We start from the raw sequence: 25,573 nt of genomic DNA, 5'->3' as shown, positions 1-25,573 counted from the left end.
GGTTACATAACGTGCCCAAAGGCATTATCTCATCAGCAGAAGATCTGAGAATCCAGGCTGATTTCATGTTCTAACTTCTATAATGATCCACCCTGCCCAGAAGGTGGGTCAGGAGTGTCAGGCTTGCTGAGGAAGGATGAATGTGTTACAGACGTGGGGGCATTTCTCTAGCTTCAGCACGGGGGATCCCAGGGATCCCAGGGTCTGGGTTGCCCTACAAGGGAAGGCTGTCTTCCCTGAATAAAGACCCAGCTTCAGGGCCTCAGAGTGGAGTCGGGCAGGGGCAGGGCGGGGGGAGGGGGGAGGGGGGAGGGGCCTGCCGATGCCCTGGGGCTGGCCAGACCAGTCTCCCATGCACACCACACAGCTGAGGGTCTGTGCCTGGGATGCGAGGAGGAAGTCCTATAAATATGCCAGGACTGATTGATTCGAAGCAGGGAAGAATAAATGACAAATTCATATACTGGATTTTTTGAATATAAATATTATAGTAGGATTTTAACGACAAATATGCCCTATGAAAATATAGCTTAAGTTTGGCTCCAACAAGCTGTGTTAATTCAAACAATTTAACTTGCTCACAGGCCTCAAGGTTTTAATGAAGCGCAGGTGACTTCAGTTAAGCAGGTGAGGCGCTGGGTCATCATCTGGGTGGTGCATTTGATGGCCGAGGGGTGCAACCCCGGCTCTGTGGCCAACAGCTTCCCTCCGTGTGCTGTCTTCGCACCCCTCACCCCTCCTCTGTTCCATCATGGCCAGTGTAGACTGGCTGATAGAAACTCACTTTCAGATTAACTCTAGCAAAAAAAACACAAACAAACATGGGTTGTAAAGCTCCTGTAAACAAGTATTGTGAAAGCAGAGGAGAAAAACATTTAGCTATGTGGCTCTTCAACTTTTTTGACTGGACTCACAGTAAGAAATATATTTTATATCGTAGCCAAGTGTGCGTGTGCACACACACACATGCAGGTGCACACAACTAAAACAAAATTTCCTAAAACAATTCTTAACCATGCTACATAAAATGCACACGATATTTTAAATTTTAATTAGTTTCACATAAGTAAAATGTGATTTGAGATGCACTAAATGGTTGTCATGATTCACTAATGTGTGGCGACTCACAGTTTAAAAAACACTAGCTGACTGTGCTTGGTAGACGAGCAAAAGCAGCAAATGGAATAGTTCATCCGCCTCGGCTCCCTTTAGACATAAATTTCCCCAGACCAGAGACTGTGCCCTCCCATCCTTCCTGCTGGGGAGTCTGCACTCACGAACCTTCTGCAAACACAGATGCTGTGACAAACACTGGGACTCTGAGCAGAAAGGGAAGGTCCCAGAGGAGAAGGCTCAGGTGCCTCTCTTCTAGTTAATATTGAATTGGGATTCATTTAGCCATTAAATACCCTTCAGGGAGTGGGAAACAGGTTGAACAAGGGTGGTCAACAGGATAGAAGATGGTTAAAGGCAAAACACTCCTCAATGTGGTTCTGGGCATCATTGTGCGACCACCACAAAGAGGGTCAAATGGCAAGTGGTTAAGAGCATAGACTCAGGAGCCAGCCTCTCATTTCTGGTTCTGCCACCTCAGCTGTGTGACTGTGGGGGAGTTCCTCTGCCTCTCTGTGCCTTGCTTTTCTCATCTGTAAAATGGGAACATAACAATATTTAGTTGTTAGGGTTGTGACCTAATCAATACGCCAGCTGTTGGTGCTAAACAGGAAGGCAGCTCACCTGGCCACACAAATTAGGCTCCAACTCCAGCCAACGACGGGCAGTATAAAGCAGAGAGCAGCTCCTATTATGTGGGGTATAAGGGGTGGCTAGTGTTAAACCCCCAGAGACGCCATATGGCAACGAAGAGCCCTGCACCAAGAGAGATCAAAGGTAGAATTCAAAACACTCCCACCCAAAGTCAGCGGGTTGGTCCTCAGGTTCAAGAGCACTCAATAAATCAAGACTCATCATTCTCTAGAGCACATTTCTGTCGGGTCACCTGTTTCCTGTGCTTATCTTCACAAGTTAACTGCCTTTTAGTTCTCTGCCACTTTACTACTTCTCCAGTCCTGCAAGCCTTCAGGAGCAAGCACAGCAGGTGAACAGCAAAGACCTTCAGATGCAGGGTTCTCAACCCTCAGTGTGCATTCAGTCCTGGACTAACTGGTCCCCCTCCCACCAGCCCATATTCCACACTTGTGGCTAGGTTGACTTTCTGAAGTGCAAATTTGATGATATTACCTTTTCTTGTCCCTGTATCACGTCCCTGCTTAAACCCTTGGAAGCCTTCCCACTGTCTACGATGCATTTCAACCCCCACTGGAGGCAGAGCCTCAGCTCCCCTCTTCAGCCTCATCTTTCACCACCCTGTACAAGCCCTGCTCTCCAGTCCTACCAAATACCTTGCATTCCCTGATGATGCAATATAGACTCAAGCCTTTAGGCTATTACCCATGCCATTCCTTATGCCTTGCCTGTCAGGTCTCCGACAGCTGGACTGGCCCCATTATAAAGAATTACCATGCTCAGTGGAAGGAAGCATCGTGTCCTCTGGGAAGCCTTCTCTGACACCAGAGAGCCCGGAGCTCCTTCTTCACGTTCCCGCAATGCTCTATCCCTAGGAGGTAGCCTTGTAAGGCGTGACTGGCTTCCCGGCTTTGGCCACTAGAGGGCAGTCGAGTGTAGCGAGCGTCTGGCCTGGCAGCTACCGGAGGCTGTGAGCGCTGGGGAGGCCCCTGGCTGCAGACTCTGCTCCGACTCTGCCCCGTCCTCACACACATCGCTAGTTGGGCCTCGCTACACCTCACTCCTGGAATGTTGCACGGCCCCTTCGTAGATCTCCTGGCCTTTGCCGCTCCGTCTCCTCTCCTTTATGCACAGGACTGACCCGACTACCTTCCTTAACCATTATTTTGATCACCCTTCCTCTTCCCCACCCCACCCTCCCTCTAGAACGCTCAGTAGTTCGTTATTCATTTCATATTAACCCAGAACTTCTCATTTTGGGTTTCTTTTGTTTATTAAAGTGTTGCAACTACAGTAACAATTTAAAAAATGAAGGAAAAAAATTCCTAAGTCTATCCCATGATTTTCTTATGTTTTGGTCTGTCTGTATGTATATATGCATATATATATGTGGTAGTGGTCAGGGCATAGATACAATTTTAACTATTTTGACTTATTTTGAAAGCACAGACAATTTTTCAAATTACCATTCTGGCTTTATAAATATTGATATGAAGGAATGCCAGCTTGGGTTTCAAGACCAAGTTTGCCAGCCCTCCTGTTCCATTCAGTCATCCCCAGCACAGATTCTGTGCTCTTTTGTGGCTGGAATACCTGCCTGGCCCCCATCCTGGTGTCCACACCTACCAGTCCCTTTCTGAAACACCCTCCCCCTCCTTCTCTACTAAGCTCCAGTGCACATCCCCCCAGAACTCTGCTCTAACTTCCCCTCCACGAGAGCTCATTTCCCAAGCAGTCAGCCCAGCTCTGGCTGCCTTGCCCCTGCTGCCCAGCTCTCTCTGGTGCAGCCCCTATTTCCCTTCGGAGACTGGGAGGTCCCTGAGGATAAGTGGGCGCTGTCTGTCCACTGGCAGCTGAAGCAAAGTACCACAGACTTGGCGGCTTGAAACAACAAAAATGTACTCTCTCACAGTTCTGGAATCCAGAAGTCCAAAATCAAGGTGACATCAGGGCTACACTCTCTCTCTGAGGTTCTAGGGGAGAATTCATTCCTTGCCTGGCCAGCTACTGGTGGCGGTCGGTATTCCTTGGCCGTGGCTACATCACGCCAACCTCTGCCTGTCTCATAGGGCCTCCTCCTCTGTGTCTGTCTTAAATCTCCCTCTGCCTCCTCCTATAAGGACACTTGTCACTGTACTTATTGGATAATCCAGGATGATCTCCTCTTTCAAGATTCTTAATCACGTCTACAAAAACGCATTTCTGAAATAATGTAACATTCACAGGTTCCAGGGATTAGGATGTGGATATGTTTTTGCGGGGGGGGGGGGCACCATTCAACCCACTACAGTTCAGCTGTGCCTCAGGATCAGTGTGGAGTGAAGTGCGGGTTCACCAACCTAGCTGATCTCCAAAATCACGACTGTGGGACTTGAGAAAATGGTTCAGCTAGAGCTCCCATGGTGTTTGAGACTCAGGAGGTCCCGGACGGTGCCTGGGTGTCCGTCAGGATCAGAGAGGTTATGCTATAATAAGAAACAACCCCAACCTCTCAGTGACTTGACACAACTAACGGTTTCTTTCTTGTTTACTCCAAAAGGTCACCTTGAGTTGGTTTGGGACTGTCGTCTGAGCTGTCCTCATTCCAGAACCCAGGCTGATGGAGTGGCCACCATCTGGAGAGTTGCTGGCTTCTGTGACAGAGGGGTGAAAATCGTGAATTATGAACTGAATTTTAACACCATTTCCACCCAGAAGTGATATTTATCCCTTCTGCACATACCATGGTGGGACTATGATCCTATATGATATTTACCTGGAAGGAAAAGTGGTGCCGTGTCTCTATTTTCAGAAAGCACTGCAGGTTTGGGAAGCATGGGACCCGAGAGCTGCAGAGGGGCATCCAGGGACGTCCTTTAGAGTCATCTCTGACTGCCTTCTTCTCCCCCGAGGGTCAAAGGCCCAAGGCGGAGCATCCCATGGGCCGAGCCTGAGTCACACCTGGGCCTAGAGGACTGTCTGCCCCCAACCAAGACCACACAGTGGTGGACAAGCCATCTGGGAAGGGGGCGCAAGGTGGTCAGGCAAAAATCAGCAGACATCATCCGCTGAGACTCCCCTGCTCCCTCTCCAGAGCGAGCTCATTCTGGAAGGCATTCAGGAGTTCACGTGATGCTCCAAGGAGCCCCTTCACTGCTTTACTAGGAGTGGGGCACTGAAGAGAGGGAGGTGAGACATTTCCCCACTCATCTCTGCTTTGGTGCCACAGAGGCCACCAGTATCTGCCCAGCAGAACCAAGGTGACCTGTTTGGATGTGGTGGCCCCTCTGTTCACCCCAGAAGGACAGGGCTGGGGAGCAAGAAGGAGGAAGCAGGAGAGCCCAAGCTCCATCACGCCTTCACGGAAGAGCCGGCAGTCTCTCAGGGAAAGTCAGGATTTTGGTGAAAATAAGGGGTGAAGAAGTCTATGTTGGGCTTGAAATGGTTGTGTGAACTGGCATAGCTATTTGTCATGAATGTTGGCTGCCTCTCCAGCCATTTTGACACTTAACACTCTGATGCTTCAGGAAACTGAGCCCGATTTTAGCAGCAGCCTTTCCTCACAGCCCAGGGCCACAGAGACACCTGGGCTGCACGCAGAGGTGCTGGGAAGTAAGCCTTGGTCCTGCTGAGAGGGAGAACAGCTCCAGAGACGGGAGAAGGAAAGCAGTGTGGGAGAGTTGCAATGTTTCTTCAAATTGTGGTTCACAAACCAGACTGTACAACCCCAGGGCGCCCTGGGGGTCCCATGCGTGCAGGGGTCGGGTGGAGGGCCACCAGTTACAATCAGGATACTCAGTTAAATTTGAACATCAGACAAACAACAAATGAAAAAGTTTTCTTTGGTATAAGTATGTCCCATGCAATATTTGGGATATACTTATCCTTTTGAAATTCTTTCTCTGAAATTCAATCTTAACTGTATTATCTGGCATTTCTATCTGCTAAACCTGGCAAATTTACTTGGGTGTCTTCCTTTGCTTTTATTTATTTTGGAGCTTAGGTTAGATTTTTTTGGAATCAAAGTTTTCACTGCCAAAAAATAAAAGTTTGGAAAACCATGGCTAGCTCTTTATTTTTTTTTTTCCACATTGAAAAAACTTAGGTGTAATGAATATGTAATGCATTATCTCACCCCAGACATACTTCATGGAGAGTTTTGACAGCCCAGGCACTGGTGCAGACCATGGGGATAGCATGAGGTGAATAAGACAGAGCTCCTGCCCTCTGAGAGTGCTCTCAAGTTATGGAGGGAGAGAGTCGAGTCAACCACTGACCACGTGTGGTTGCAAGTGCAAGAGGTAGAGAGGGAGTTAGCACCTCGTGGATCATGGCAGAATAAAGAGAAGAATAAAGAGAAGCAGTAAAGGGATGCTAACCAGGCATTGCCACTGGCACGCCGGTTTCCACAAATCATGGTCCAAATTCTAAGCATCACACTGGCAAGACCCTGATCCCCTCGGACTTTCTCTTTCCTTTTCCTGTAACTTATAGTTTAATAATGACTCAGTTAAGACTGATGAAGTAGTCAAGCAACCACTTGCTGTTTGTTGACTTAAAAACGATGACATTGGTAAGCCATTTCCTTGGGGCGTCTTCAGGATCTAACACCAGGGTCTGGCCCAAGGTCCTGCTGGCTTGGGCAGGAAACACCTTCACCGTGTTCTCGAGACTCTGGCCCACCCCCGCCAGTACCAGGAACATGGCAGAAAGAAATGAAGACATTCTGAAGGAGGAGGAACGTTCAAAGGGCAAAATGCTCTGCACTTTATTAACTCTCACGTACACACCTCAGCCTTATGTGTTGATGAGTAAGCCAGGAGGAAACCAGGTCTGTGAAGGCAGAGTTGCTTTCTGTTGTCCAAGGAAACAGTAAGGGTAAAATGAGAGTTTCGTGCTGTCGTGAACACTATTGTCATATATTTTTTAAATTATTAATTTATTTATTTTTGGCTGTGTTGGGTCTTCATTTCTGTGTGAGGGCTTTCTCTAGTTGCAGCAAGTGGTGGCCACTCTTCATCGCGGTGCGCGGGCCTCTCACTGTCGCGGGCTCTCTTGTTGCGGAACACAGGCTCCAGACGCACAGGCTCAGTAGTTGTGGCTCACGGGCCCAGTTGCTCCGCGGCATGTGGGATCGTCCCAGACCAGGGCTCGAACCTGTGTCCCCTGCATTAGCAGGCAGACTCTCAACCACTGAGCCACCAGGGAAGCCCTGTTGTCATATTTTTTTAGTCATTAGAGGAAACTATTTCCTTTCTGGAAGAGTCTCTCTTCTGGGAACTGGGCACTTGAAGGTGGGTGTTGAGTGGGCTCGTGGGGGAATGTTCTGGGGTTCAGGAGACTCGGCCTTGGAGCCCGGTCACACTTGGCGAGGAAGGCGTGAAGCCGCCAGCATGTGACCCTGCCGTGACGGACTCAGCAGTGGTGTGGGCCGTGGAAACGAGGCTCAGAGACGGTTTTGTGGGAGTCCAGAACCACCACACGTAGCTGAGGATTAGTGAGCCGACCTCAAGTGTGTGAAAAGCAAGAAAGTGGTTGTCTCCTGCTCCCATGGGAGCTAGAAATAGAACCCTGCCCTTTGCCCTTGGGGAGCTGAAGCAACTGCCTGGTGTGGGTGTCCTGACCACAGGCCCCTTTGTTCCTCTCTCCCACCCATTTCCCCTCTCCTGCCCTTCTTCCTCTGTGACCTCAGCCCCAGCCTGTGACACTGGCTACGCTCAGCCCCACTGTCAGGCATCTCCATCCTGGCACATCTGGAGGATGGGTGCACTCCCAGCTGCCGAGAACAGGACAGCCCTTTCCTCACTGGTCTTAGCTGCCACCCAAAGCCCTGATCTGGGGCCATTCAGAAACGTTTTGCCTCTTCCTGGCAGTAATTTCAGTGTCAGGCACATGGTTCCAGGGTGCTTAAAACTTCTTAACTGAGAGTCACAGTAAGAAGTGCGGTGCCATTTCACATTGCATCCCATGCACACATTATGCACTGGCCTTTTCCACACAGGGACTGGGTCCATGGCTGCCGGCCCTCAGGCTTTCCTGGGCTCAATTAGTGGACAGCCCAGCAGGAGCTGGGAAGGAGGGAGAGGAGTGAGGGTAAGTACTCATTCCCCTTCGGGCTGATGATCACAGCTCCTGTCTGAGCCTTCACCACATCACCCTCTCTGTTTCCAAGTTCTGGAAACACCTTCCACCTTCAAGCCTTAAGCCTGAGGGTGATAACTAAGCCCCACAATTCTCCTGTGACTTCCCTACTCCCTACCCATGTCTTTGTAAATAGTTCCTTTATTAAATGCCCATAAACGACCTAATCAGAATGTGCCATATTTCTATTGCTGTATCCATATAGTACATGTGTGCTCATACATACAACACACATACACATACACACACACACACACACACACATGCGAGACTCATGAAATAACACTCACTCTTACTCCCCATGAGGCACTCTGATATACGGGACCCTGTTCTGGCTAATTATGAAGAATGCTCATCCGACCCATTCAATTAATTCCATGACTCACTTATGGGTCTCGATTCCCAGTTTGAAAAGCATTGCATAGGGCCAGCCGGGGGGAGGCAGCTGTCAGATGGCCTGGCTATGGCATCTGGCAGATGTCAGCGTGGAACGTGCCAAGGAGGGTGAGCTGTCAGATGAGTCTGTACAGTGGGTGTCTTACGGGGCTCCCTTAGAGGAAGGCTGGACTCCTTTTGGGGGGTAGTTCCTTTCTGTGGTCACCCCATTCCCGGGGCCCAGCTTCCACTTTGTAAGCTAGAAACCTGTGTTGGTTAGATGCTCCGAGACGGCTGGGCTCAGGGGTGACCTGCACCCAACATGAGCATAAATACCTCCATTCTGATTCAGCCACCCCCGGTGAGGAATCAGCTATCCAGTGGGCCTGAGAGGCATGTTCTCCCATCGACACCCCTTCTCTGGTGGGAAATTCTAGCCAGAAAGCCAGGCTGTCATCAGAAGGTGCCTGACCAACACAGCCTTAGGGCAAGGGCCTTCTTCAAAGACCGGAGCGGGTCTGGGTGGCCCAAGCACCATCTCTCCGGAGTGCCTGCCTCACGGCCCCTCCTTTGTTCCCACACCCTGGCCGACCCAACCCCTCTGGCTGACCCACTGGCTTTCTTGTTCTGTTCCCTTCTGTGTCAGGGCAAGTGAAGCTTCTTATTCCAGTCCTTGGTGGTGGTGGAGGGAGGTGGCTGCGTCTCTCGTGGCCGCCCATGGCCGCCCGACAGGGGGCTGGCCTGTGTTTTCAAGGAGTAGAAGAGCTCCCCTCTGCCTCACCTTCCAGGTGGTCCTGAGATGTGCGGCCAGCGGCTAGCCAGTCAGCAACCACGAAAGTGCATGCTTCTCGAGTTCTTTGTGGAAACTAGGCTGGTGCGGAGCTCTTATCGGCACAGTCTCATTTCTCTCCCCTCTCAGCCTAGTGAGAAAGTACCTGTTTCCCCACCTTGTACATAAGGAGACTGAGGCTCAGAGTGGCCAGGCGACTTGGCTGAGGTCGTATTGTAAGTCAATTGCTAGGTGGCCCTAGAAACTGTCTGTGAATACACGTGTGTGCTCTGAAAGGACAGGGAATGCGTCCCCAGCCTCATGAGCTCTCACTCCCTGGAGGCAGGACTGTGCCTCCTTCAGGAAAGTTCCTCTCTACCCCACTAGCCACCCGAAGTGCACAGGGCAGCACTCGGCACACCAGGGTGCCCAGTTACCCACGATTGCTGACAGACGCAGACTGGGACCAGCCTCCTGCCAAAGACGAAGGCCAGTGGGGGCCTCAGACCACAGGGGGGTGACTCCACGGATGCACCAGACCGTGGTGGTGACTCAGCTGCCTGGCTGATGGACGGTGCATGGACGTCAGTCCTCACGCTGTGGCCCTTCCCTTTTTTCCCTGGAACAATAACAAAATCCTGGCTGTGTAATTCGGTTGCCATAGGAACCAGAAAACATTTAATAAAGTGGAGACTCTGAGACAGGTAGACTGAGCAGGTCTGGATAAAAAGAACCCTCTTCTGCCCCTTCACCCCAAATCCCAGGCGTCTCATCCATTTGGAACAGATTAGGTAAATTAGCCAGGAGAAAGCTATGCTGCTGCCTGGATCGAGTGACCTTGTCCGACCAGGAGTCTGGGGCAGTCACAAGTCTGCATGCCTGTGGGATCTGGCCCAAACTCCTGCCGAGGAGAAACGGGATCTGAGGCACCCCCATCTGCCTGGGAGACTGAGTGCCACGTGGGGTGTCCGCCTCCAGCACGTATGGGCCCCATCCTGGACTCTGTAGGGAGGAGGAAGAGGGGAGACACGGGTCCCCATGCTCAGAGAGCTCCTGGTCTACTGGCGGCAGGACACACACCTGGACAGTCCTGCCGGGTCCCAGCCCACATCAGGAAGCACCAGGAAACAGTGGGGGAGGCGCATGGGAAAGGGGCTTCTGGGCGGGGATGGGGTTCGGTGAAGAGAACCAGAGCCCTCCATTCCCAGCAGGACCCGCTGAGTGTGGCACCAGGCTCACTCACTCACACACAGGGTCACGGTGACAGCTGGGGCCAAGGGACTGGATGCTCACTCTTAGAGGCTCGGCCACCCCTGCCTTCCCCGCCGGCCACTTTGTGGTCCCCGTCCTCCCTCTCACTCCTTCCATGCACATCGGGCACCTCTGTGTAGGGCAAGTGGCTCGGGCATCCTGACAACGATGTCCCCACCCCCTCCCCAAGACTAAACAGGCTCATATCCAAACTCACCCGCCACCCATGTGTCTCCTTTTCCAAAAACACCAACATCATTTCAGGTTTAACGACGTGCTCTATATCCTCACAGGTGACCCCCCTTCCACCCGAGTCTCTCCCGAGGGGCCCTCTCCTCCTGCCCCGCATCTGCCACCGGGGCCATCTGGTACGTGAGCGCTGTGGCCACCTCCTAGACGTTCTCTTCATCCCGTTCAAGCTTTGAGGCAGCGTTCCTCAGGGGCTTGACCTCTGCCCTAATTTCCAGCATTTTCCACTTCTTCTTGGGCATCGCCCCACGCAATTCAGACTCAAAATGTCTGAGACAGAACTCACATCCTGCTCCCACAGACCTTCTTATCTTCTGTGTTTCCCCTCGTAGGTGGGGGCGCCCCGGCCCCCTAACGTGTCCCTGACTCCTGGCTCTGTCTCCCCCGTCCACCTCCACGCAGAGGCCAGAATTCACTTTCTAACGCACTGCTCTTCACAGTGACCCCGCTCAGAAACCCTTGATCTCCTCGTTGCATAAAAGTGATGCCCAGGTCCCCTGGAAGGGCGTCTGAAGGCCTCCCAGGCTGGCTCCCACTCTTCCTCTTCAGCTTCACCTTCCAGCTCTCTCGCTATTTCCCTCCCTCCTCTTTCTCTCTGTTGTCTCTCTGTCTGTCTGTCTGTCTGTTTCTCTCTCTCTCTCTCTCTCTCACACACACACACACACACACACACACAGCCTGCAGCTCTGGCTACACTACCCTGCTGGTCTCTGTGCTTTGCTCTTTTCTAGCTTCGACCCCTTCATCGTGCTGACTCCTCTGCCCGAAACCCCCTCTCCCTCAACCCAGGGAACCCTCTCCTCTCCCCAGGGCCCTGAGCCCAGCCCACATATCTTCCCAGCCCAACCGCACCCCAGGTCTGGGGCAGAATTCACCACACCGTCCTCTGTGCACCCACAGAATTCGAGCATTCCCCACACTGAGCAGAAGTGCCTGTTTCTAGCCTCCTCCACTGGCCTGGGGGCTGCTGGTGCCAGGCCTGTCTATTCCTGCCTGTGCCCTGACATCTACACCTCTACCTCAAACCAGGCACCCCGTGAATGCCGCACGGATCCCTGGACCCACAGCCCTTCTTTCTCCCGACCTGCCACAGCATCTGCCTCCAGCCTCCCTCACAAGGTCGCCGGACCCTCCTGTGGGCAGGTCATAAGGTCTGCAGCCTCTGCCTGAGCTCTCTTTGTTCTCTCACCAGAAGCTCTCCCTCCCTGTCTATCCGTCTTTCCTGCCAGGCAGAGAATGCCTCTAATTCACTCTCTGAGGTGTACAAACCTCACGCCCTCCTCAGAGGTTCCTTCTCCAGTCAGGACTAAGCTCCCTGCTTCCCCTGCAGCCTGGGAACTCGGCTCGCACCTGGCCTTCCACACCTAAGCGCTGTCTGCACATCTGTTCTCTTCCCGCACACTGGGCTCCCTGGAAGGCAGGAAGCCCGCCTCACTCCTCTGTGTCTCCCTGTGGTGCTCTGCGCCTAGCAGCTACCCTCAAAATGCCTGTCGAAGTGCCGGATCCTGCAGTGGTTCCCCAGGGCCTGTGACAGGCTGGCCACCTTGGGTACCTGGGGCAGCGGGTGACCTATCTGCTGGCAACCCTGATCAGAGGGGCCCGTAGAGCCCCTGTTGCCCCGGCAGGGTGCGGTCAGCCGCCCATGCCTGCCGGTGGCCAGCAACTGCTGGCACTTTCCTCAGCGCCCTCCCTGCCCCTCAGCCTTCCAATGCTTCCCCTCCCTCACCCCGCCCTCCTCCCATCACTTCCATCAGCCCAGCTCCTGGAGCCGGGCTGCAAACACTTCATAACTGCCCCCGCCTCCACCTCCTGCAACACGCATCCCCTCTCGCACCCTCCCGCTAATCTCATCTTCCTGCATTTAATGTACAACCTCTGCTTAATCCAGGCCTCCTGTCCCACATGCTCTACAGGCAATTGCTCATGCAGGTCCCCTTCCCCGGAACACCTGCCTTCTCTTCTCCACTGATCCGAATCCCCCCGCTGCAGGTCCAGCTCCAGTCTCCCTTCTCTGTGAATTCTCTGACGCAGAACTGGCTCTCTGAGCCACATTACAGTCCTGTTGCAATCAGTGAGCACCACACCGGTTAATATTTAATTGTTCTCCACAATTTTATGTAATGCACCTTCATTTTCTTTTCCCACCTAGATTATAAGCTCTTAGAGGTAAAACTAGTTCTTAAGTTGCTGGGGAAGGCAGGTGAATGTAGGCTTTCTCCAAACTCTCCCAGCTTCTTCTTTGTGTACCCAACTTTAGTAGAATCATCTATTAAAGTCCTAATGTCTAAACTAATGAAGTCTTTCTTGGGAAGCCCTGAAAATAGATCACAGATTACAAGGAAGCCTCACACCGGAGGCTTCCTGGACTGGGAATTTAATGGACCAGAAGCCCAGCTTCTGCATTCAGCCCAGGTGGTTGAGAGGGCTCCTGGGATTTCCACACCGTGGGAGAAATTGTAACCCTACTTTGCGGTAACTGGGGAATGACGTCCATGGCTGGAGCAATGATGTGATGGGACCTGTGCCCAAAGGAGGTGAGCCACCCAGCCCTCTGGCTGGCCTTGCAAAGGAGCCAGCCTGGAGCCAATGGAGTGGGGGGAAGCCAAGGGCCTTCTGACGCCCCGCCCGGCACTGGGCACCATGACCACTCCCTGTCCAGGGCCTCCGAGCAGGGCTGGCTTTGGAGAGGGGCTTTAGCGAGCTGAGTAGGGCAAGGGAATCCCTGGAGGACTGTATTTGCGGTAAGCTTCCCAGCAGCTTCCTTTAGGTCAGGTTATAGGGGACTTCCTTCAGGTTAGACACACGTGTCCATCGTGCGGCTGGGCCACCAGCAAGTCCACGAGCAACCGCAGCCTGAGCCTCTAGGGAACAAGCACAGCATGAGGTCTAGGAAGGGAGGTCCAACGTCCAGGGCTCGTCTTCCTCCTCCTCACCTTCCCTCCAGATCCTGTGCTTTTATCCCCGACACCTCACATTGCCACCTTCCTGCCAATGTCACTCTCTCTTCAATCTGCACCTTCTCTTCCAGGAGAGCTCTCTATCTTATCACCCAGCAGGCACTCTAGATGACCCATTTTAGGGCTGCCTTCACCCCTTCCTCTCCTCTTCTTCCCTCTGGAAACTTGATTTTCTGGAGGTCACCATGGACAATGGTGATGGCCCCTGAGTTTCTGGAGCCCCCCTTTCCCCAGGTCACAACATTTATTTAACCATCCATTGAGCCCTTACAACGTGGAACCTGGGGAAACAAGAGGGGCCTGCATCTTGCCCCTGCACTTGGGACCTTGTGGTGTGGCACAGGCTGCACCAGTGCGAGACTGCACAGGATGCGAGGCACAGGTGCACAGCCAGGGCCGTGCTAGGGAAGACGGCCCAGGGGAAGAGACACCAAAGCGGGGGCCTGAAGAACGCTTGGTAGTTGGCTGTAGGCTTGGGGAAATTTTGTTCTGCACAGAGAGAAGCCAAAGAGAACATGCGGTCTTGGGGAACTGCCAGCAGGTCCATATCCCTCAGAGTCAAGAGGTGAGAGTGGAGGTCGGAGAGGGGCCAGGAGAGGCTCAGGCAGCGTCTAGAGTGCAGGAAGGGAGCCTGGAGTCAATCCAAGAGCAATGGGGGTGGGGTGGGACTGCTGCAGGGTCTTAAGCAGGGGGTGACACTGAGTAGGTAATGTTGGGAATATTCATTTCTCTTCGTATAACAGGGAAAATTCAGAAGGAGGCTCGCTTCTGCCCAAGTCCACATTCAACGAGCAGATGGAAGAAGCGAGGCCTTGAGTCCTGCCCAAGGCCCACAACGGGCAGGGCTGAGCAGGCACAGGCCCTGAGCCTGCGCTGGGGCAGGTGGGGGTGAGCAAAGAGCAGAGTCAGTGGAGAAGCTGGGACTCTCAGGTTGCAATTAATGGAAGCCAACGTGATACAACTTAAGCCACAGTGGACATTGGCTGAGAAGATGCAGGCCCAGGTCAGGGCAGCAGAACTTCTAGAGGAGCCCAGATTCAGAGGTGGAGTGTACTCAGGACTCTTTCTCCACCTCACTCCCCTTCTCTTTGCAGCCCTTCCTCGGTCCCTCTGGCTGCTGGCAGAGCCTGCTTGCCCCACTGACCTTGAGGTGGTGAGTTATAGGCTGGCTCTGGGCTCCAGGTCTAAGTTCCCAGGAAAGAGACTCTGAGAACCCCAGAGTATCTATTGTAAGCAGCTACAGCCAGGGGTGTCACACATTACAAACCGGGGGCTGGGTGGGGCTCACACTGTGCAATGGTGGGGGATCCCCAGAGAAGGAGGACTAGGTACCAGCAGGCACCCCAAAGCTGTGAAGCTCAGCATGGCATGATCTCCACCCCTCCCAGGAGTACAGTTATATAGAACTTTATAATCTTGTAGGAACAAAATACAGATTCCCTATAATCCAAAGGATTTTAATGACAAGAGCTAATATTTTTGAGCACTTACTCTATGCTGAGTACTTTGCTAAGTGATTCATGGATATTTTCTTACTTAATTCTTGTGGGCCAGTGAGGTAGATGCTATTAGTGTTTCCAATTTACAGACAATGAAATGGAGGCACAGAGAGTTCTGACTGAGATTTCCTGTCCTGTTTCTGAGGCACGGCACCCCAGTCTTGGAGCACAGAGGAAGAGAAAGGCTGCCCTCTTACCCAGCGGTGTGCCGGTAAATGTTTACCAGCTAGCTCCCTGGCAAAACAAAACAAAACAAAACAAAACTGGTTTGCAGCATTTACTGATTTCCGAGGTGTGAATACCCCCACCGTGGCTGATTTCAAGCTACAAACTTCCTGGAGCCAGCGTGAGAGGCTCCAGCACATACTGCCTCTCTTTTGGGTGAGTTCCGGAGATTTAGAGCACTGCTTCTCAAAGTGTGGTCCCTGAACCAGCCACATCAGCATCGTCTGAAAATGTTCAAATTCTCTGACTTCACCACAGACCTACTGAAACCCTGGGGTGGGAGGGAGGAGCCTCCCTCTGTTTTCAAGCCCTCCAGGAGATTCAGATGCTTGTTCAAGCTTGAGAACCTCTGGAGCAATCGGGTAATAATAGGCCCTTTCACAAACTCAGCTGGTCCCAGTCTTCATCCTGTGGTTGGGAGAATGGGGTTTGTTTCCCACTCCTCGGCAGGTAGGCAAACTGAGGCCAGAGAGGCGAAGGTTGCTGGAAATTGGTGGGTGAGAAAAATGGATTAAGAAACTCTCAGCCTGGGTTTCCTCCCCCATAAAGTAATGGGGGTGGGGTGTCTCTGCAGAGTCCCTCAGCCCTGGCCCTCCATGGGTCTGTGAAGTGATTGCCCATGGACCCAAGGTTAGTGGGAGGGTGGGAAGGCTGAGCTCTGACTCCAGGCAAATGGCCAGAGCAGAGAGAAGGAGAGAAATCCAGGGTCCTCTGGCGCTGGCCCCCCTGAAGAGGGGCAAAGTGAGGGGAGAGCCACGTAAAAGCATAAGTCTCAGCAATGCCTGGTTCTGGGCCGTCGAGGCTGGTCCAGAGAGGTCCCGAATCTGAATTAAGTCCCGGGATGGTGCTAGAGAGTCTGAACCAGCCCAGAGAGGTCCCGAATCTGAATTAAGTCCCGGGATGGTGCTAGAGAGTCTGAACCAGCAATCTCTCTGCCTCAGGCCTGAGCCCAGAAGACCTGTGATGGCTCCTGGGGTTGAGGAGGGGCAGGAGCCGCAGGTCCAAGTCTCGCCAAGCTTCTGTGGGACGTGTTTGCTGTCTGGTTGTCTCAACAACTTCCCTCGACCCCAATCCAGATTTGCTATTAACCAAAGACAAACAAATCAAGAGCCAAGTATCAGAAGTGATGCAAATTCCGTGTCAGCCCCGGGAGGCCCTGAAACACCTGGGCAATCAGCAAGGGCGTGATGTCACCCAGAGAAATGCTTGGCTCGCAGGCAACTGTGGTCACGTGACATGGCCCGGGCATCACACGGAGGGTGGGGTTCCCCTCTGAGCTCAGAGTGTCTGACAGAGAACCAAAACACAAACAGAAACTGTCCTGTCAGGGCGAAATCCGTAAGTCATGTGATGGGGCAGTTTCTCGCCTCAAAGTTTGAGTCACAGAAGCGAAGACTCAGAGCCAGCATTACCTAGCAAAATCAGGCGCTGCTGGGATGCTGGTCTGCTGTTTGCTTGGGCTGGAAAGCTGGATCCACTGGAATTCCAGTCACTCTCCTTTCAGGAAAGAAGTTCTGTAGGCGTTTCCTCAGAGGCACCTGCTCTAGAATTTCTTAGTGAAAATCCTGGACTCAACACCAGCCTTCCCCACTGGGCTGCTACCTCCCTGCAGTGTCTCACCTGGGCTTGGCTTCCATGTTGGTCGGTCCCCAGGGGGAGGGCAGCAGCCTGGGTAGCCACTCCTCCTTCCCAACCCAGAGTGGCCCACGTGGCCTGCTTCTGCAGCTGCTGGTTCAAGCTAAGGGAAGATTTGGGCTCAGCAAATGCTGAGCGAATACCTGGGGCAAGTTGAAGGTTTTATGTAGCAGGGAGGTATGAGGTGCTGGGTGCCAAGGGACAACAGCCCACTCCATTCTCTTGCCCCCACTCTTCCAGGCTCCCACTCTTTGTAAAGCACCTGGATCCTGGCACTAGGCAATGGTGTGGGCAGTATGTAAGTGGGCAGCCAGGTCACTGCCCTCAAGGGGCTTACGTTCTGTAATATTTAGGAAGATAACGCTATCACAACCCAACACAGTAACAAGCAACAGCGAACAGCATGTGATTTACCACAGACCCAAAGCAGTGAAGCACAGCGGGAAAAGCATGGATGGTCCCTGTACCAGGCACAGTGCATCTGAATTCTAGCTAGGCCACTCACAAGCAGCTGTGTGACCTTGGGCAAAGTGCTTAAACTCTCTGAGCCCCAGTCTACACTTCTAAAACATGGAGATAAAAATTTCCAAGTCACGGGGCTGTGGTAAAAAAATGAAATAATGGCTGCAAAACAGCTGGTAAAATGCTCAGCACATAGTAGGTACTCGATAAACTGTAATAGTTCCCTTAATTCCTTTTTGGGCTGAGATGGGCTATAGAAGATGAAGCATTTATGTCTGGTCTCTAAACCTAGAGCACAACAGAAGCAATAAAGTGAAAGCATTATAAAGGAGGCTCAAAAAGAGAAGGGAAAATTAACACACAAAAGCCTGATAGTGAGAGAATACCTAGAAAAACTATAAAAGCAAATGTAAAAACAAAATAGCACGCAGGGACCATAAGGGTAGAAGCAAACAGCCACCCTCACCCCACAGCCTCCAGGGCCATCGCCGTATCACAGGACAGCAGAGGACATGTTCTCAAAGACGATGTATTCAATAGTCACTTGGAAGCCAGGGATGAGAATAGTGTGCTTAAAAAATATTTCCATCCACGATTTTTAACATTAAGAAAAAAGTGCCTAAAGTGTGTGGGGCTGGTAAATTTTCAGGCGTCCAGAAAATTCACCTGCCACAATTTCCCAATGGTTGGATTAGCTGAGTTTTTACTCTACTTTTTATATATTTGTCAGAGAGCTTGGACCATGCTGAGCACATCACGGGGGCTTACCAGACTGTTTACTGATAAATTTATACAGGGTTGGAATATGGATTTTTTCTGTTTCCCGTTTTTAACCCTTCAGTGCATTAACTAATCGAGGCCAGGGACAGGATCCATCTTCTCTTTGAAAGGGCAATACTGTAACTGATTATCTTCAGCCTCCCCTGTTACCCCCACCAGCCCATTCCTCTTTCTATACTCCAGGTTTTAGTCAATGGTGCCATCATCTACTAGACAGCAACAATGACAAAAGCAGTAATAATAATTATGTTAATGAAATTAGCAGGTTCTGTTTTCTAAGCACTTGCCAGGCTATGTACACCTTGCTTTTTCTCCCTGAAGTCCTGCAAGGTAGGATTATTTCAGTTCTCAGACGCAGAGGGTGAGAGTCAGAGAAGTAACTTGCTTCAGGTCACCCAGCTCCTAAGGGGCAGAGACGCATCTGACTCCTTCGCTCTGCGCGCAGTCCGCCAGCCCGAGGCGGGAATGTTCCCGGGACTCAGGGCAGCCGGGCACGCTCCTCACCGGTCAGGCCTCCCCAGCTCTTGTCAGGTGGGAGACTGCTGGCTGCTGCCCAGAGCAGGAGGGACTAGGCACGATCAGACACCCCCTGCCCCACTCGCCCTGCAGCCTGGGGTAGGCCTCCCACCCTCTCCCTTTCCCTGTCTCTGGGGTCCCCAACAAAAGGTGCTCTCATCCCCCACACGTCTCCTCAGTTTTCCATTTGATTTTTGACTTTTATTTCATGCTAATGCTAAGTGTAAAACAGATTAAGTTCTTCTGGCAATTAGCCCATAAGTAAGATATCCCTACATTTGAAAACACCCATTTGGAACAATCTGGGCCTCTCCATTCCCTTTTCCTTCTGACCCTGTCAGAGTTCTGTCCTGGAAACACACCGAGAGCCTCCCCATCTCTGAACCCTCTTCCTTCCTTCCTCTCACATAGGTACTGAGTCTGGTAGGTGACAGGTGAGCCTGGCAAGAAAAAGGGAGCCTGGCAGACTCTGGAATTTGAATCTAGACTGCTATTTACATGACCCTGAGTGAATTATTGAATAGCTTTATTATTTATTTATTTATTTTTTGTGGTACACGGGCCTCTCACCGCTGTGGCCTCTCCCGTTGCGGAGCACAGGCTCCGGATGCGCAGGCTCAGCGGCCATGGCTCACGGGCCCAGCCGCTCCGCGGCATGTGGGATCGTCCCGGACCGGGGCACGAACCCGTGTCCCCTGCATCGGCAGGCAGACTCCCAACCACTGTGCCACCATGGAAGCCCTTGAATAGCTTTAGCTTTCATTTTCCTATCTCTAAAATGGAAACTGGAACTGCTCCCTGGCATGTGAAGATAACAGAAGCTTCCCCCCACCAACCTGTTTTAATAAAGTGCCTGGCATGTGGTAAGTTCTTATCTCATCCTACTGTGGCCCATTTCTTCCATGAAGTCTTCCTTAATTGTCCCAATTGTGGCAGAGGCAGTTAACTACCAAACCCATCCCTACTCCCCCTTTTTTCATTACTAACAAAACCCCAAGTTTATTTGGGGGAGTAATGTGCCCAGCTAAGAAACTACATTTCCCAGGCTCCTTTGCAGTTAGGATGTGCATGGGTCAAAGGTATGGCCAGTGAGATGTAAACAGAAGTTGCTGGGAGAGGCTCTGAGAAAGCTCTTTAAAGGAGGCTGACTCAACTGTGCCCTTTTGCCCCTTACCACCTTTCTCCTTTTTCTTGTCTGGAATGCGAATGTGATGTCTGGAGCCACAGTGGCATGTTATGGCCATATGGCAACCTGGAAGATGGAAGTCACATCCTAAGTACGGCAGAGCAGAAGAGTAGAGGAAGTCTTTGCCATGCAGGGCGTGGTCCACCAGACGTCAGGATTTATGTTACATGAGGGAAGAAGAAACTAGTTATTTAGGATTTCTATTATATGTAACCCAACATAGTCCCTATGGATATGTAGATTGGTGACCTTGCCCTCTTCTCTGAGCTCCAGTCACACATATGGTCACAAGTGTATTCAGGAAGATTTTGGTTATAAGCAAAGTAGCCTAACAATCTAGACTTTTTGGAGCCACATTATGTGAGGAGAAGAAAGTTTCTGACTCATGTAGAGTGTCTGTGCCCCAAAGCTAACGAGGTCCTGCACTAAAGTTGGTTCTCTGTCACCTGCTCCTTATCTATGGGAGGAATGAAAGACAGTTGGATGCTATTGCAAAGCAAACATTGTTTGCAGGACTGTAGGATTTGTTAAATCAAATGCAGAATGACAGGGAATGAGTGAGCAGAAGAAAGCATGTCTCCACCCCACCTGTGAGGTTTGGGAAAAACTTGGTGCATTCTGATTATAAGAGTATGGCTTCTAGGGACTTCCCTGGTGGCAGAGTGCTTAAGAATCCGCCTGCCAATGCAAGGGACACGGGTTCGAGCCCTGGTCCGGGAAGATCCCACATGCTGCGTAGCAACTAAGCCGTGCGCCACGACTACTGAGCCTGCACTCTAGAGTGCGTGAGGCACAACTACTGAGCCCGCGAGTCACAACTACTGAAACCTGCACACCTAGAGCCTGTGCTCCGCAACAAGAGAAGCCACTGCAATGAGAAGCTCGCAAATCACAACAAAAAGTAGCCCCTGCTCACCACAACTAGAGAAAGCCTGCACACAGCAACAAAGACCCAACGCAGCCAAAAATAAAAATAAATAAATAAATAAATTTATAAAAAAATTAAAGTATGGCTTCTAGACCATGGAGAAGTAATGAGTCCTACCTTGGGCAGCATAAGTATTTCTTCACATGTCCACATTCTGCATCCCCAATGAGTTCAAATTTGCAGTTAAATTTAAAGGCATTTATTCACTTCCCACATGGAAGTTTCTGTGCTAAGTGCTGCAGGGAACTCAGAGATGAAAAAGATCCCGGCCTTGCCCTCAGGGAGTTGACAGTCAAGTTGGGGGATGGCAAAAGCATATATGATTCTCACATGAATGCAGGAGGTTGTGGAAAGTCAATCATAGAAGTCGAGAAGGATGGGGAAATACAAAGGAGGAGGAGACTGAGGCCTTGAAAGGAAGGTGCATCTGAGCTGGGCTTTGGAGAATTGGTGGCATTTCAGCAGGGGGCAGGGTGGGGAGGGCTCGCCCAGCCCGAAGAAGCAGCAGGAACAGGATGCAGGAAGGTCACCAGGCATGGGCTGAGTTCAAAATGGTCACAATCTAGTAGGGCTACAGTGTTGGGAGCCTAAGGAGGTGAAACTTGAGTGCTGAGTGTGGGAGATAAAGCTATGATTGAGTTTAAAAATAAAAACAATGATGCGGCACGCACTGTGCGTGTAACATGTGCCCACCACCGTTCTAAGTGCTTTCTGTGGATTAATTCACAACAACCCTATGAACCACAGTGACTGCCCCTGGAAGGGGAAGTCCAAAGGACAGAATTGGAAAGGAGACTTCCTACAGTGTAACTTCTGTAAATTTTGAATTTTGAGTCATGTGAATGCTTACCCTATCTTAAAGGTTAATATGAAATTTAAAAGAGGAAAAAAAGGAGGCTTCCCATTCTGAACTGAAGGAAGAGAAGGGAGAGAAGGAAGAAAAGGTGGCCAGATTCTAGCCCTTCAGTGATGGGTCTGGGTGAGGTCATGGGCCTCTAGCCAGGAGAGATTACAAGGTGAGTTCAGCCTTGCTTTGCTAAATGACCCAGGACAGCTCCCCTTCCCTGGGGGTGAAGGGTCAGTGCTGCTCATGTGCCTAGAGGCCCTGCCTCAGAAGGGGCTGGAAGACTGGACGCCATCTCTCCGCCTGCCGTGGGAAGAAGAAGGGAAATGGACAAGGAAACACAGACTACGGCCTCATCAGTCATTGATAAACAAGAAGCAGAGCAGATTGGGAATGTGCAATGGTGAGGAGGACACAAGGATTCTGGACACTGAGTCCTGGTCCTGCCTAGCCACCACCTGTCCCTGTGACCTTAGATAAGCCATTTTCCCTTTGGGGTTCAGCTCCACCCCTGTCAACAGGGGCCTGGACCAGACTGATGGTCATCAAATTGCCACTCCCCCGCCCCTTCGCCCGCTGCGACCTACTTTACCTATTGGGCATCCCCTCAAGACTTCACAGAGGCCCTGGATTGAAAAAACGACAGCTAGCCAGGCAAAACGATAGCCAGTCTCACCTAGATGGTCTCTAGACCAAGTGGTTTTGTCACTCCATAGCTCTGAGAGCCTCGCCACCTCCCTGGATACAACCCCTTCAGGCAAGGAGGTCAAAGGAACACACTTCAGTCAGCTAGGGGCTGAGCAGTGGGGACCCCACGCCCCTGGGTGATGGCAGGTCTGGCGGGGCAGCAGCAGGAAGCAGGTGGCTGGAGGTGGAGGTGTCAGTGCGCATGGCAGAGGGCCCCTCTTGGGCAAAGCCAGGCAGATGCATTAACAGCCCAAGTGCTGTAGCGGCTGCAGCCTGCTGGTTGGTCCCTGGGAAGGTCATGCTAGAGGTGGGACACCTTCAGTGGAGGTCTCTCTACCTGAGCAAGGCACGTGGCTGCATCTTCCTGGCCCTCATGGTCAGGAGTAGCCAGCCCAGAGGCTGGCAAGCATCCTCAGAGGGCACTGGGTGTAGAGCCCATAGTTGCCCTCCAGGCCTGGAAGCCTCTCCTCTCCCTTCTCCCTACAAGTCCCTATGCCTCATTATCATAACTTTGTCATAAGTTTTGCTCAAAACTTTCCTGTTGAACACAGAAGCCAACTTGAAGGAGCTCCTGATGGCCAAATTTGAGATAATTTGAGAAAAAAAATATAACTTATAGAAAAAGAGAAAAATAGGAAATAATGTGTCTATACTGATATAAATGTTTGAATAAACAAGTAAGGGAAAAGGGACAGCCTTTCTTATAGCAAAATTTCAATTGATGAACATTAGAAGGTGTCAAGGAAATAGAAAACCACCATTTGGCAGACACCCATGGTCGTGATGGTTTTAAGCAAGACTCATCAACGTAAACAAACAGTTGTGGGTAAAAATAAGATGAGAAACAGGATGCTTACATCATCTCAAAGTAGTTCCCTATGAGATGCCTATTAGTAGCAAAGGGGAAAAGAGTACCTTTACAGTGGGAAACCTGGCAGACCCCACCTTACTCGGATGATCACAGTCAACGTAACGAGTACCACAACACGTGGGCCTCAGGTGCCGCCTGATATGATGCACTGAGAAGGGCACAGCACCACTTCTGTGGTGTTCTTGTCAAAATGCACAACCCGAGGAAACACCAGACAAACCCAAATTGAGGCACGTTCTACAAAATAACTGGCTAGTACTCTTCAAGAGTATGAAGGCCATGAACGAGTAGATGAAGGTGCTATCCCAGGCCAGAGAGACTACAGAAACATGATAACTAAGCGCTATGGGTGATCCTGGTTTGGCTCCTGGATAAGATGAAGAACACGAATGGGGAACTTTTTGAAATGTGAATGAGGTTTGTAGCTAGTGCTAGTTTCCTGGTTCTGATGACTGTACTGTACATTTGTAGGATGTTAACATTTGGGGAAACCAGGTGAAGGGTATTTGGGAATTCTTTGTACTGTTTTTGCAACATTTATATAAGTCCGAAATTATTTTGAAAAAGTAAAACAGAAACCTTTTCCTCTTTTGTCCAACTTCCCCAGAGTCACTCCTGTAGCTGTGTGTAGCCAGCTACTTCACACGGTGTGTTGGTATTATTTGTTTATGTGTCTGCCTCCTTCAGGCTCTGAGTTCTAGGACAGGGACTATGTCGCTGTTTTGGCCTCATCTTATAAATCTCATTTGGGTGGGAGCTGACTGGCTGTTTCTCTTCAAGAAACTCCCTACCCTATCCACTCCCACCGTAAGAAGCACCACTGGTTCTTTCAGCTGCATAGCCCAAAGTCCTAGGGGGCATTGTAGGTACCCTTCTTTTTCTCTCATCCCAGGACTAGCAAGTCCTATTGGGGTTCTCCAGAGTTTATCACCAACCAGACCACTTCTCCCCCAACCTCTGCCAGTGCCCTAAGTCAAGGGTACTCATTTCTCATCTGAACGTGAATCTCACTCTCCTAACTGGTCTCCCCTTACCCAATCCTCACATTTCTTTTCCACCGAGCAGCCAGAGGGATCTTTCAAAGGGGGAAGTCAGGTCTCACGTCACTCCCTCCAGTGGCTTCCCATTGCAGTTAGTGTAAAATGCCAATTCCCAGCATGTTCCATGAAGGTTCTATCCTATTTTACCTCTCCTGGAACCTCTCTGCCCTCACTCACCCTGTTCCAGCCACATGGGCCTTCCGTCTCTCCCATAGATATGCCAAGTTAGTTTCCATGTCTGAGGTGTGTATCTTCACATGAGCATCTCCTTGTCAATATTCAGGCTTCAGCCAGTGGTCACCTCCTCAGATAGACCTAACCCAATCTGTTAGCTAAATTAATCCTCTTCTCCCCCAGACACTCTTGGTCTCTGTGTTAGTTTGTTAGGGCTTCCATCACAAAGCACCAGAGACTGGTAGCTTAAACAACAGAGGTTTATTGTCTCACAGTTCTGGAGGCTAGAAGTTTCCAAGATCATGGGGTTGGCAGGGTTGGTTCCTTCTGAGGGCGGTGGGGAGAACTTGTTCCATGCCTCTTTCCTAGCTTCTAGTAGCATGTGGCAATCTTTGGTGTTCCTGGCTTGTAGATACATCACTCTGATCTCTCTTAAACTTCACATGGTGTTCTCCCTGAGTACCTGTTGCTACATTTTCCCTTTTTATAAGGATGCCAGTCATGCTGGATTAGAGCCCACCCTAATGATCTCAGTTTAAATCAATTACCTCAGTTAAGACCCTATCTCCAAATAAAGTCATATTCTGGGGCTTAGGACTTCAACACATAACTTTTGGGGGAACACAGATGAACTCATAACCATTCCATTACCTTGTTTTATTTTGTTTAAGGGTTTTTCTTTTTTTAAAATTATTATTACAAATTTATTTATTTATTTATTTTTGGCTGCGCTGGGTCTTCGTTACTGTGCACGGGCTTTCTCTAGTTGCATCGAGCTGGGGCTACTCTAGACTGCTATTTACATGACCCTGACTGAATTATTGAATAGCTTTATTATTTATTTTTTTTTTGCGGTACACGGGCCTCTCACTGTTGCGGCCTCTCCCGTTGCGGAGCACAGGCTCCGGACGCGCAGGCTCAGCGGCCATGGCTCATGGGCCCAGCCGCTCCGTGGCATGTGGGATCTTCCCAGACCGGGGCACGAACCCGCGTCCCCTGCATTGGCAGGCGGACTCTCAACCACTGCGCCACCAGGGAAGCCCTGGGGCTACTCTTAATTGTGGCATGCGGGCTTGTCATTGTGGTGGCTTCCCTTGTTGCGTAGCACGGGCTGTAGGCATGTGGGCTTCAGTAGTTGCAGCACGTGGGCTCAGCAGTTGTGGCTCACAGTCTCTAGAGCACAGGCTCAGTCACTGTGGTGCACGGGCTTAGGTGCTCCACAGCGTGTGGGATCTTCCCGGGCCAGGGCTCGAACCTGT

The 25,573-nt window shown here is 51.1% G+C and overlaps 2 long non-coding RNA genes across 7 annotated transcripts in view; both read right to left on the bottom strand.

The window, feature by feature from the left end:
• Positions 1 to 342: 342 nt before the first annotated feature.
• The window catches only part of LOC136794072 (uncharacterized), a 321,393-nt gene continuing 296,162 nt past the window's right edge, over positions 343 to 25,573 (bottom strand). For 4 of the 6 annotated variants that reach the window (XR_010840311.1, XR_010840309.1, XR_010840307.1 and 1 more), the window contains exons 4-6: positions 4,291 to 4,379; positions 1,738 to 1,869; positions 346 to 1,646 (exon numbers count right to left, since the gene is read on the bottom strand). This is a non-coding gene — a long non-coding RNA (uncharacterized lncRNA). Of the gene's footprint in view, positions 1,647 to 1,737; positions 1,870 to 4,290; positions 4,380 to 6,515; positions 6,580 to 25,573 lie in introns of all 6 variants that reach the window. The other 2 variants (XR_010840312.1, XR_010840308.1) reach the window with 2 other exon arrangements.
• On the bottom strand, positions 15,231 to 16,645 carry LOC136794073 (uncharacterized). Its single transcript, XR_010840313.1, has 2 exons — positions 16,604 to 16,645; positions 15,231 to 16,272 (listed from the first exon to the last, which is right to left on the bottom strand). It is a non-coding gene; the product is annotated as an uncharacterized lncRNA (long non-coding RNA).

This window comes from Kogia breviceps, chromosome 1, assembly GCF_026419965.1.
Source record: "Kogia breviceps isolate mKogBre1 chromosome 1, mKogBre1 haplotype 1, whole genome shotgun sequence".
NCBI classification, from domain to species: Eukaryota; Metazoa; Chordata; class Mammalia; order Artiodactyla; family Physeteridae; genus Kogia; species Kogia breviceps.
This window is presented reverse-complemented; position numbering and strand designations above follow the sequence as displayed.